Here is a 13,496-nt window from a genome sequence, read left to right on the forward strand (position 1 = left end):
CAGAACATCCGATCATCTTCAGCCTGCGGAACGCCCCCGGTGATGGACAAGCAGAGGAGTCAGTTCCGGATGCAGAGGGGAGGGCCAGAGGGCGGGGCCAGGCAGGCCAGGGCGAGGCGGGGGCGGGGCTGGGCGGGCCCGAGGGCGAGGCGGGGGCGGGGCGGTCTGAGGGAGGGTTGCGCGCCTGTGTCTTTAAGGGGCCGGTCTCCGGGCACCCGCGGCTCAGACGCCGGGGACGTGCCGCGGCTGCCTCCGCCCCCCAGCTCGGTCCGCTTCCTGCCGGGCGGCGACACTGGCACCTGAGTGACGGCGGCGGCGGCGGCGGCGGCGGCGCGTCGGGACAGGGCTTTCCGCACCGTCCACGAGCTTCGGGACCAGCCTCGGCTCCTCCAGCCTCCGCCCCTTTTCCCTTCCACCGGTCCCGCGGCGGCCGCGCACGGTGAGGAAGGGAGATCGGGAAGGAGGAGGGTCGGCCCAGATCCTTTAGAGCTTCCAGCCCCGGGGGGGAGGGAGCGAGCGAGCGAGCGAACGAGGCCACGGCGGGCCGGGCCGGGCCGGGAATGGGGCGCGGCCGCAGGGCTTCATCCTGAGGCGCGGCCCGGCAGGGCCTCCCTCCCTTAGCGGGCTCTAGGCCTCGGGCCACCCTCTTCTCCCGGGACGCTGCGGCGGGCGGAGGCCCAGGCGACGCGGCCCGGCCCGGGGGACTGGACGGGTCGGGGGCGGGGCGGTGGACCCGGGGACAGGCTCCTTCCTCTCTCCCCTCTCCGGCTTTTCCACGCCTGGTCCCCTCCCCCCCACCCCCCAGCGCAGGGGACCTGGGAAGGAAGAAGGGTCCCCGAAGTCACCAGGCTGCCCAACGGGTCTGCGGCGTCCCCTGCCAGGGGCGTCTCGGCAGTGTCCGAGGCTACTCCGAAAAGGGTGGCGGGGTGACTGACCGAGATTCCTATTTTTAGCCGGCCCCCGGCCTCTGGAGCGAGGGGGGATTATCGGCCGCGGCCGGGGGAGCGGGCCGTCCTCCCACTCCGCTCGGATCCGGGCCACGCTGCTGCCATGCTGCCGCCCTCGCCCCGCTTCCCTACGGAGACTTCCCGGAGAAGAGCAGTTCCCTTGCCCAAGTTTTTCCCGCGCCCCCTTTTCCTCCTCCTCCTTTCTCTCCGCCCTCCCCGAAGCGTGAAGCCTTTGAAAATTTGATCTCTTTAAATAAATTCAGTCAGTGCTGGGGAGCCTTGGAGGAGCCTTCCTGAGCCGAGCAGTTTTCTCCCCTTAGTTTCCGCCGGCAGGTTTTTTTTCCCCATATGCTGTAGAAATCCCAGTGAAAAAGCAGGACAGATTTTGAAAAATCGATAATAAAAATGCTTTGTACTTAATGATAGGACAGCTCATCTGCTTTCTACATTAAGCTCTTTTGAAGGAGCAACGGAAAAATGGGATCAGGAAAGATGCATCAGAGCTCGATGCAAGAGTAATTTTTAATTTTTGTTAAAGACATGGCTGTTTTAATTTTAGTCTGTCTTCTTTTCTAATGGGAGAATGGGGAAACCTGGTTCCTAACTACTTTTGAGTTAAACCAGAACTGCTTATAGCGTCCTGGAGAATTTAATGAAGCAAGCGTAAATCGTAGTTGAGGTTAACTTTTGGAAATTTGTTACTGTAATGAGTTGTGATACAATGTGGAAAGGTACAAGAAATTTAGAAATTGGATAATTCTTCCAAATAAATTTTTGTGGTGAAAAGATCAAATAATAAATGAATTGAACAAAAAAATCTTTGGGTTCATCTAACGATCTTTTTATGATCTTTTAAGCTGCTCCAATTCTGATTGTTAGCTTAGAGATCCTGGGGTCTCTCATCAGGCAACAGAGTTTCTTCAGCCTCTTGCTCTAAACGTGATTGAGGTTGAGAGTGCAGTGATTTCAACCTCTTAGTTTCCAAACCAATCTATAGACATACTCTTCAGTTGACTTGGGTATTGGCTCAACTTTTGTCTTAGACTTGTTCTGTATGAATTCAATTCCTTTTTTGGGGCTCAGAATGTTAAGTAATGTAGCCATCTAAATTCTACTCCAGTCGTTGGTTAGCTAGCATTTATAAAGCACATACTATATTATAGATGCTGTGCTAAGCTTTGGAGATAGAAAGAATAAAAAAATGTCCTTCTCAAGGAGCTCAGTGTCTAATGAGGGCAGACAGCATGCTATAAACAACATGAGTTTAAATAAACAGGAAAAATTAGAGATGATGCTAGAGGGAAGGGATTACATTAAAGAGGACCAGGAAAGGCTTGCAAAAGGTAGGATTTTAGCTGAGACCTGGGAAGAGATGAGGAGGGGAGGGCATTCCAGGCATGGAGACAGCAAGTAAAAGTGTTCAGAGATATAGTGTCTTGTATGAGAAATAGCAAAGAGAACAGTGTTATTGGACCAAAGAATAGGTGGAGGAAAATAAGATTTAAGAAGACTAGAAAGATAGGAGGGGGCCAGATTATGAAAGAAAGACTTTGAAAACCAGAAGATTTTATATTTCATCCTACAGGCAGATAGGGAGCCATTGGAATTTACTAAGTAGTGAAGTTGACATGGTAAAAATCTGCACTTGAGGAAAGATTAGTTTGACACCTGAGTTAAAGGTGGGCTGTTGGAGTGGTGAGAAAATTGAGGCAGGGAGATTCAGTCTATTGCAACAGGCCAGTTATGAGTTGATGAGGGCCTGCCTACATCAGAGTAGAGGCATTGTCTAGAAGGGGAGCATATGTTATAGAGGTAGAAACAGCGTTTTGACTACTGATTGGATAGTCTGTGAGATGGAGGAATTAAGGATGACACCTAGATTGAGAGCCTGGGTGACTGGGAGAATGTTGGTACCCTGGATAATAATAGGGAACTTCAGAAGAGGATGGGATTTAAAGGGGTCAAGCAAGAATTCAGTTTTGGAATGTTGAGTTTAAGATCTATTTGGAAATGTCTAAAATGAGGTGAGAGAGCTTAGGACTGGAAAAGTAAATCTGAGAGTCATTTGCATAGAGATAGTATATGGATCTAATAAGATCACTAGGTGAGAAGAGAGGGAGAAGAGAAGTCCCAGGACAGAACCTTGGGAGTCATCTATGGTTAGTGGACATGATCTTGATGAAGGACTAAGCTAAGGACTTAGACAGGTAGGAGGAGAACCAGGAAGGCAGTGTCATTAAAACCTAGATAGAGGAGAATATCAGAAGGTAGTCATTTCATCTAAGATGGAAGAGAGGTTATCCTCCTGTGCAATGAAGATTGAGAAAAGACCTTTGGGTTTCTATTGAAGGCTGAAGTTGGAAGCCATTCTACAAAAGGTTAAGAAAAGTGAAAAGAAAGGAAGTGGAGTCACCTAATTCTAAACCACTTACATCAAACTTTGATAAACTCAAAATTTTCTTAGGTCAGGTGTAATGGCTTTACAACACCCCCACCCCCCCCTTTTTTAACTGCAATAGCTGTATTATCTTGTGCCATTGTTAGGGATTCTTGGGTTCTATATAAATGAATTTTACAGATATCTGAAATTTATATCTTTGAGATCTAAGACCTTTAAACTTAATTTTAATAAAACTTTTTTTTTAATTGTGGATCTTATCTTTCACTCCTTTTTTCCCAACTTCTCTATTAGTTGGTAGGATATTGCTGTCCTGCCAGTCACCCAGTCTTACTACCTAGGTGCTCTATTCTCTACCTCACTATCTCATCCCCTATGTGCAATGTATTTCCAAATCCTGCCATTTTTTGCCTTTACAGCGTATCTCCTTTAAGTCCCCTTCTGTCTTCTGCATTGTTACCACTTTGGTGCAGACCCTCCTTATACCTTACTTTTTTTGATCTATTGAAATAGCCTTTTGGTTGGTCTTCCTGCCTCCATTCTCTCTCTACTTCAGTTCATCCTCCAATCGGCTGAAAAATTGATCTTATTAAGTAGGGTTTCACCCCTATTTAATAAAATACAGTGGCTCCCTATTATATAAATATGATAAAGGATAAAATATAAAATCCTCTGACTTTTAAAACCTTTTAACAACCTATCCCCTTTCTACCTTTTCAGTCTTGCACCTTATTTCCCACTGTGTACTATTCATTTTAGTAACAATAGCCTCCTTGTCAGTGCCAGGAGATGCTCCGTTTTTCAACTTTGTGAATTTTCTCTGGCTGTCCTTCATATCTGGAATTCTTTCCTTCTTCATCCCCCTCTTTTGGCTTCCTGGCTTCCTTCAAATCTTAGTTAAATTCCCACCTTCTATAAACATCCTTTCCCAGTTCAGAAAGGCTCTTTTTTACCTTTCTTTGTATCCTCAGAGAAAAGCAATGTCTAGTATACTGCAAATATGCTTTTGCAAATACTTTCTTTTGACTTGACTTACCCTGCCTTCTTAGAGGATACTAAACTATTTGATTTAACCTTTTCTCTATGACTGTTATTATCTTGAGCATCCATTATTGTATAATGTAATTTGAATGGGTAAATTTATGGTAATCAGCAATCACTTTTGTCTTTGTGCTGACCTTCAATAATGTGTGACCTCCATTTTGCTTTTAATTTTCTGTAAGCTGGGGAATCTATGTAATTAAGTTTTAAGAATACTTTTATTGTTATTCAGTTGTGTCTGACTCCTTGTGAACTCATTTGGGGTTTTCTTGTCAAAAATGCTGGAGTGGTTCGCCATTTCCTTTTCCAGTTCATTTTACAGGAACTGAGGCAAACAGTATTAAGGGACTTGCCCAGAGTCATAGAGTTAGTAAGTGTCTGAGGTCGGATTTAAATTCAGAAAAATGAGTCCTCCTAACTTCAGGGCTGATGCTCTGTGCATTGCTCACCTCCTAGCTTCCCCATGCTACTGAAGGGCTAAATGAGACCCCAAGGAATTACATGAAGGCTTTGTGAGAGGGCTCAGAGGCCTTTTCCAATTTACTTTTGGGAGCACTGAGATTATTAGAAGTCCAAACTTTTTGGACAGGTAGTGGATGTCTTCTTATATTTTATTAATATTGTGTTCATATCATTCCTTTGTATTTTTCATGAATTGTCTAGAAAGGAAAATTAACTTTTAAAAGTCTGAAAATTTAAATACTGATTTTCCACATTAATTCTGGTGTTATCTGAAGTCTTAGTAAATAGATATGATGCAGTTAGATTTCTAGACAAAACGACCTGACAAATTTAAAAACTTGGCTTCCTTGTTTGATCTTGGCTTTCCTAAATATGCTGCTTCCCATAGTTTTCTCTCTCTCTCTCTTTTTTTAAAATTCAATTTCTCTTTTTGAAAATAAGTCCAGAGCATCTTTTCTTGGGAAGGGGCTGAAAGTGATTCACTTTCTTTGTGTAAAGAAATGTTGATTGTATTTTAAAAAAAACAACTAATTTTTTCTTTTTTCTGTGCATGCAGAACTTTGGGCATATTGATTTTAAAAAATATCAAATGTGGGAAAACTTTTGATTCAGATAAATAAGCAAATGCTCTGTTGGTTCTGTTGCACAGATTGCAAGAAAGATGAAATCATAACTCATCTTTTGTCAAGCTATGAATTGGGTTTTTTCAAATGTTTTCAATGCTTGAAGAGGGGAAAGAGCAAACTGTTTATCTTTTAAATTAATAGTCGTATATACAAAAGATAATTGGGGGAAAGTGCTAAAGTGGTTGACTTGATGAATAGCTGTCATAGAAACTCCACTAGAAACTATTCATAAGGGAAATTTATTATGAATCTGTATGTGGCAATATTATTTATTCATATGGGATAGAGTATTCTTTACTACCTATTAAAGGAAAATCTTCAACCATTACTTACATCAGTTTCAGTACTGTGATTTACTTTAATTGATAAAGTTGTTCACAGTTCCCTTGTTTGGTGTCTTATTGATTTCTAGACCTTGGTAGAAAGTAAAACTTCCTTTGAGATATGTCTCTGACTCACTGTTGTCACCTCTTAAGGGATGTTTCTTTGCCATCTTGACTAGAAATCAGGTTGCTCATCTCTGTCCTTTTAGAGTGGCTTTGAGCATATTTGACATAGGTTTGTCTTTATATCTATGAAATATATTAAAATTGCTACCTTCCCCAGCAAGGTCATAGATAGTGTTTAATGAGAGTATTGAGGGGTAGGGAGAGGGAGGAGTGGAAAATTTTTTTCAAGTGCTATATAAAGCAAGGAAATATTATTGGAGTATTTTGTTAGAATGTTATTTCAGGGTTATGATATACTTCTTTCAAGAGTTTTGAAATTAATTGGATTTTCATCATTCCATTTTGAAATCAGAACCTCAAACACTGTGATAGAAGCTTATTCTAATATTTATTGAAAAACTTTACATGGAAAAGATCGTTGTCATTTTAGCTTCCTGTATATTTTAATTTTGACACCAACTCCTTTGTAGTTATTCATGTGTGATCTTTGAGCTGTTTCCTCATGTTAAAATGGGTGGTCAAATTGGTAGCTGAAAACTCTGACAGGAATAAGGGGTTGACCCATCTGGGTCATCTCTTTTGTTTTTTTTTTTAATCACTATGCCAAAAGTCCTGTTAGTATGCACTGAAAAAGAAAGCAGAGATTAAAAAAAAAAAATTTAAAAATGTAATCCCAGTCATTTCCTTACACAAAGAAATTGAATCACTTTTGCTATTAGAAGGGAATGTTGGTAGGCACAATTGAGAATTAATTGCGTTAATTTAAACTAATGTAAGATTGTGTATCTATCATGCTTCAGCAAATTTCTAGGTCTTAAAAGAGCAAGCTGCTGCTTCTGGCTTCCTGTTTGTCCTTCTTTCCCAAAGAGGACCATGACATCAGTGAGGTGATGCCATGACTTGCATGTGAATTGGATTTAAGTGAGGAAGGGCTGTGCAAAGTCACCAGCCTCACTTGCTCAACTCTGGAGTCATTTGGGTCCAGTGGCCAGATATAGATCAGGACAACTGGAGATAGCCCAGGATGCAATGGGGGACCGTGGCCTTTTCAAGCTGAGGTTTTTTTTTAACAGGTTTCAGTTTGACCAAGGCAGTGTTCATTGGATGATTAAGGCTTAATAAAATGAGGCAAAGAATGACCTCTTAAAAAAAAATAGATTTGAGAGGGGAAGTTAGAGAGACTTGGAACAGAAGGCTGTGTCCACCTTTGACCACATTTGCACCTATATCCTCCTCAAATTGCTTTTTCCACTAGTAGAGGGTGAACCTCATTTTAGAAGTGAGTGATCATTCCACCCTATTAAAGGATATGAACCTTTGAGTAGCTCATTTGCAGATGAAAAGGCCAGGAAAGATGTGCCCAAGGGTGTAAATTATGTCTTTAGCTTTTCACCAGCCCCTCCTTTGATTTTATACATAAGGAAACCGAGGCCCTGTAGTGTTAAATGATTTGCCTAGGACTATATAGGTAGTTAGTAGGCATTAGAGGTGAAGTTTGTTCTTTCTTGGGAGCCAGTTGGTGTCACGAGGTTAGAGCACTGGTTCTGGAATTAGGAAGACCTGAATTCAAATTTGAGCTCAAACACTCTTTAGCTTTGTAACCTTTGGCAAATTACTTAACTTCTGCCTCAGTTTCCTCAACTGTAAAGTGGGGATAATAGCACCTACCTTACAGAATTGCTGAGAATCAAATGTGATAGCATTTATAAAAAATACTTAGCAGTAGTGCACATAGATGCTATATATAATTCTTATTCCCTCCCCTTTCTCTTTTTACTGAATGCAACTGAAGGTTTTTGTTTTACATGATCAGCATCATATAAATAATTGAGTTTGGCTGAATCCTGATTTATCCATGAAATGAATTTCTTGTGCTCATGTTTCTTATTTTGGACCTTGTTTTCTGGATAAAATTTTAGGTGTTATGCTAGAACTTTTGTGTTGAAGTCATTGCTGATAAATGTTACTCTGGTGTGATTAATGGACAATTATAGGTTTTAGCCTGGACTGTTACGATGTTAGTATAGGGTAGAGCAAGTGACTAAAAACAAAATATATTATTGCTATTGTTTTCTTTATAGGAGGGGAGGAATGTAAAAATATTCATTATTAGTCATGAGCTAGAAGATATTATAAGCAATCATTTAATCCTGCCACCTATATATTAAAGTATTGTTAACTTTTCTGTTTTCTCACTGTCATGTCAAGGATATATCTTTGCCCAGCAAGCCATCTCCTGTAACAGTGAAGAATACTTGTTAGTACATCAATTAGATTTGAAAGTATATATATGCAGTACTCAATATCCCTAGCCCTCTATCTCTGTAGAGAAGGGTAAAGGTGGCTTATTTTCTCATCTTTTTTGGGGTGAGGTAGGGGGTTAAAATAATCATTTTACAGAAGAAGAAATTGATCCTAGAGATATTAAATGTTTTGCACAGTGTTACACAGGTAATAGAGTTGTCCTTCAACATTTGCGGGAGTTAGGGGCACAGGACCCTCATGAATGTGATAGGCCATGAATAACTGTAGGTCCCATCCCAAATCTTTCATTCTTAATAACTGTGAGCATATTTATTTAGCACACAAAACAAGTAAAACAAGACACTGCACTCGTAAGTAAGCTGCAGTTTGTATAAAGGAGAGATTAGAGTCTTTCCACCTCCTGGTATGACTGCAGCAACTGCTTCATGGATTTCTTTCTATGAAAAGCTCAAGATACAAGGATCTATGGGAGAAAAATCATACAACTGAATCTGGATGATTGGAAGACAAAAAGGAGGAGTTCCCAAAGAGAGTGCTTCCAGGAGTAGGGAATCTGTGACTTTGAAGCCATAGGTGGCCTTCTAGGCCCTTAACTGCAGTCTTTTGACTGAGTCCAAGTTTTACAGAATAAATCTTTTTATTTTTTTTAACTTTAATTTTTCATTTTTAACACAGTTCATATCATATAACACAATTCCAACTTTTGGTCAGGTGATACTTCTTTTAAAGCATTTACAATATAGATCACAAATGGATTTTTTATTTAACATTAACCAACTGAGACACAAATAATAACTATGTATGCTAACTTCATAAGCCCTTGACCTAATTGTCTCCACACTATTACTAAGAATTAAAGGACCCTAACTTGTTGTTGTTGGTCTAAAGTCCCAAGCCTGATAGCTTAATTTTAGACTTGACCTTGGATGTTCCCCTACCAACAATCTATAATTTAATAGATCTGGTATTAAACTTACAAACCTTTTGACTATAGGAAATTGCCACTAAGAGTAGGGACATTGCAGGGAAACAATATCTCCCCATCTTCATGTCAGTTCCAGGCAGGAGTAGATTGTCAGTCTGCATTCAGTCAGGTTTAGAGTCTGCTAGGTGTCAGTGGAGAAATTGAGTCAGGAGAATCCTACATGAACCCAGGCTGAACAGCCGCTCTCCCACCCTTCCTTTTTCAGATTTCCTTTTTCAGTTCATACCAGCATCTCACAGGCTTACTGGCATCATGGATTGGAGGCTCAGACTGCCTTTGTTGCTATCTATACCTGGAGTTAGACTCAGAAAAATAGTGACTTAATAGTAAAATAGCAGGTTCCAATAGCCAGGTTTCAGGTATGACTATGTGACTATAATTTCACATTGGCTAAGGAACATCTTTTGAGGCAAGTCTTAAGTGGCTTACATGCCTTTCTATACCAGTTCTAGTTCTTGCTTAAATAACAATCATAAAATCAAATTTACCATTAAAACCCTAACTTTTCCATCAATGCCAAATTTTACCCAAAGTTACCTGCCTCTAGGAGACTTAGACTAAAATTCATTGCCCCAAACTAAAGATGTCTCTGATTTAGTCTTAGTAATTAATTCAGTCAGTTGTTTTAATACTAATTGCTTTTACGTCACTTTGTAACATGTCCAGTTTTTCTCCCCATCTTTCCCCTTCCCCACTTCCTAATACTTTGCGTTCTGATTACCCCTTCCCTCAATGAGCTCTCCCTTCTATCACACCCCACCTTTCCCTTATCCCCATCTTCTCTCTTTTCCTGTAGGGTAAGATAAATTTCTATACCCCATTACCTGTGTTTCTTATTTCCCGGTTATATCCAATAATAATTCTCAACATTCGTTTCTCATACTTTGAATTCCACCTTCTTTCCCTCCCTCCCTCCCTATCCCCACTGAGAAGGCAAGCAATTCAGTAGAGGCTATATATGTGTTGTTTTGCAAAAGACTTCCATAATACTTATGTTGTGTAATGCTAACTATATTGCCCTCTATCCTACTCTATCTCCCTTATTTTTTTATTCCCTCATTTGACCTTGTCTCTTCCCAAAAGTGTTTATTTCTAGTTACTCCCTTCTTCCTTTTGCCCTCCCTTCTATCATTCCCCTCACTCCACTTGTCGCCTTCTCCTCTACTTTCCTGTAGCATAAGATAGATTTTCATACTAAATTTAGTGAGCATGTTATTCCCTCCTTAAGCCATATGTGGAGAGAGTAGCTTCACTTTTCCCCTCTCCCCTTCTCCCTTTTCTCCTCCATTGAACAAGATTTTTCTTTATCTCTTTTATGAGTTATAGCCTGCCCCATTCCATTTCTCCCTTTCTCTTCCCTGTATTTTCCTCCCTCACCCCTTAATTTTTATTTTATATATATATTTTTTGTGGATATCATCTCTTCTAATTCAACACAGCCTGTACTCTGTGTGTGTGTGTGTGTGTGTGTGTGTGTGTGTATGTATGTATGTATGTATGTATGTATATACAATCCCTCCACCTACCCAAGTACTGAGAAAAGTCTCAAGAGTTATAAATATTGTCTTTCCATGTAGGAATATAAACAGTTCAGCTTTAGAAAGTCTTTTATGATTTCTCTTTCCTGTTTACCTTTTCAAGCTTCTCTTGATTCTTGTGTTTGAAAGTCAAATTTTCTTTTCAACTCTGGTCTTTTCAACACAATGCTTGAAAGTCCTCTATATTATTGAATGACCATTTATTCCCTTGAAGTATTATACTCAGTTTTGTTAGGTAGGTGATTCTTGGTTTTAATCCCAGTTCCTTTGACTTCTGGAATATCCTGTTCCAAGCCCTTCGATCCCTTAATGTTGAAGCTGCCAGATCCTGTGTTATCCTGATTGTATTTCCACAATATTCAAATTGTTTCTTTCTAGCTGCTTGCAGTATTTTCTCCTTGACCTTGGAACTCAGAAATTTGGACACAATATTCCTAGGGGTTTCTTTTTTGGGTCTCTTTCAGGAGGTGATTGGTGGCTTCTTTCTATATTTATTTTGCCCTCTGGTTCTAGAATATCGGGACAGTTTTTCTTGATAATTTTATGGAAGATAAATGTCTAGGCCCTTTTTTTGATCATGGTTTTCAGGTAGTCCCATAATTTTTAAATTGTTTCTCCTGGATCTATTTTCCAGGTCATTTGTTTTTCCAGTGAGATGTTTTATATTATCTTCTGTTTCTTCAAACTTTTGGTTTTGTTTTCTAACTGCTTGGTTTATCTCATAGTCATTCATTTCCCTGAACTCAGTTCTCTCTTTCAGAGAACTGCTTTGTTCAGTGAGCTTTTGGACCTTCTCCTCCATTTGGCTAATTCTGCTTTTTAATGCCTCCTTCTCCTCATCAGCTTTTTGGACCTCTTTTTCCAATTGAAAATTGGAAAATTGGACCTCTTTTTAAAGGTGTTATTTTCCTCAGCATTTTTTTGGTTCTCCTTTAGCAAGCCTAACTCGCTTTTCAAGCTCTGCTATTGCCTGAGAACAGTTTAAGTTCTCTTTGGAGGCCCTGGAGGCAGCGGTCTTAACTTCCTGTGACAGTATGCCTTGTTCTTCCTCATAGGAAAGAATGGGAGGAGACACCTGTTCACCAAGAAAGTAACCTTCTATGGTCTTATTTTTTTCCCCCTTTTTTGGGTATTTTGCCAGTAACTACTTGATTTCTGAATCCTTTGTCAAGAGATTAGGCTCGGCTACTTGGTTCCCCTGAGCTTTGGGTGGGGGTGGGGCTGTCACTCAGGGCTGGGGTTTAGATCAGCTGCTCCCTACTGCCAGAGACTTTAAGCTGAGCTGCCTGAACAATGGATCCAGGTTACTTCCTGGCTTCCGAAGCTGCCTACAATCTGCTGTTTCAGCCTCTGCTGTAGCCTGGGTCTATTGCTGGAGAAACCCAGTCCTTCTTACCCAGCTGGGAAAGTCCTCCCCCACTGACCTTTGGAGCTTTCTTTGTCCACTGTGGGTTGAGGTATCTGGGACCTTCCCTGCTAGGAATTCATCTTGGAGTTCTGTTCAGGTCCTGTTTCTCCCAGTGCCGTGTGGTCAGGGCTGTGCTTGGCTCTGCTCAGTGTCCCATGAGTTAGACCTTTCCTGTTGGCCTTCTGGGTTACCTTTGGCTGGAAACCTCTTTCGCTCTGTTGTTCTACTGCTCTAGACTTTGTTGAGAGTCATTTTTACAGGTGTTTTGTGGGCTGTGGGGGAAGCGCTAAAGTATATGTGTCTTTCTACTCTGCTATCTTGGCTCCACCCCCATACATCTTTTTATTAAAGGGATTTGTTTTGTGAAGTTTGGATTCAAAGGACCCAACTTGAGGACTTTGAGGTCCATATCGACGGCCATAGTTCTTTAGCACACTGAAACTTTTAACAAAATTTAACTTTATGTAATAAATCTATATATGTGTCCTTATGGTAGTAAATGATAAAATAGATTAATAATATACAGTATTCATACATTTAACTTAATTTTTTACAAGTTTTTTTTAATATGCATGCATTATCTATGATTTTCTGAATTACCTGAATTCCAAAAATTGACATTAATTATGGGTGGACAATCCATGAATAACCAAAACTGAAACGTGAAATCCATGAATGTCAAGGGATGACTGTAGTGGGGCTTGATATCTTCTGCTTTGAAATCCAATGGGACTGCTAAATATCTTGAATTATATTCATCTAAATGACATGCAATTTTTCTGCAGTAATTTTTTCACTAAGTGGTATGAGTGGAGTAGTTTAGTAATTAACTACAAACTATAGTTTACATTTGTCTTTCCTTTTTTTTTTTTTGTAAACTGTAATGATAGGTAGTAATATCAGAATTCGTTTTTCCTATTATCCTGTCTTTGTTAAAGTCCTTTAACACACTTTAAATGTTTATATTACTGTTGTTGAAGTTTTTTTTTCCTGGGGAAGTATATAGACAGGAGAGACAATGTTAAGAAGAATAGAGAAAAATGGAGAGTAGCAGTTGCTGACTACAAAACAGAAAGGTAAATCACTTTCAGTCCAAGTGCTTACTTCTTAAGTTTATTTACTTAAAATGTTTTTGAGTTACGCTACGTGTTTTAAGTTATGTTAGGGAGGTGATTTTCCTGCAAAGAATATAGAGCTTATTCAGTTTTTCTGAAAATGGTCAACTAAACCACATTGAGTTAGAGAAAACTCTTATACATTATGATCATCCTTTCTAATCATCCTTTCACATGACGACTTTTATTCAGAGAAAAAAGGTACTTAATTATAAAGCTACTTATTCATATTTTTGTGTTTTTTTTAATAATATTTCATTCC

General features: G+C 40.1%; 1 protein-coding gene across 10 annotated transcripts in view; it reads left to right on the forward strand.

Moving 5' to 3' along the window:
- Positions 1-230: 230 nt before the first annotated feature.
- The window catches only part of KTN1 (kinectin 1), a 134,387-nt gene continuing 121,121 nt past the window's right edge, over positions 231-13,496 (forward strand). For 9 of the 10 annotated variants that reach the window (XR_011971745.1, XM_072629297.1, XM_072629292.1 and 6 more), the window contains exon 1: positions 231-439. The gene's annotated coding sequence lies outside the window, so the exon portion shown is untranslated. The remainder of the gene's footprint in view (positions 440-13,496) is intronic. The other variant, XM_072629300.1, reaches the window with a different exon arrangement.

Source organism: Notamacropus eugenii, chromosome 1 (assembly GCF_028372415.1).
Source record: "Notamacropus eugenii isolate mMacEug1 chromosome 1, mMacEug1.pri_v2, whole genome shotgun sequence".
Taxonomy (NCBI): domain Eukaryota; kingdom Metazoa; phylum Chordata; class Mammalia; order Diprotodontia; family Macropodidae; genus Notamacropus; species Notamacropus eugenii.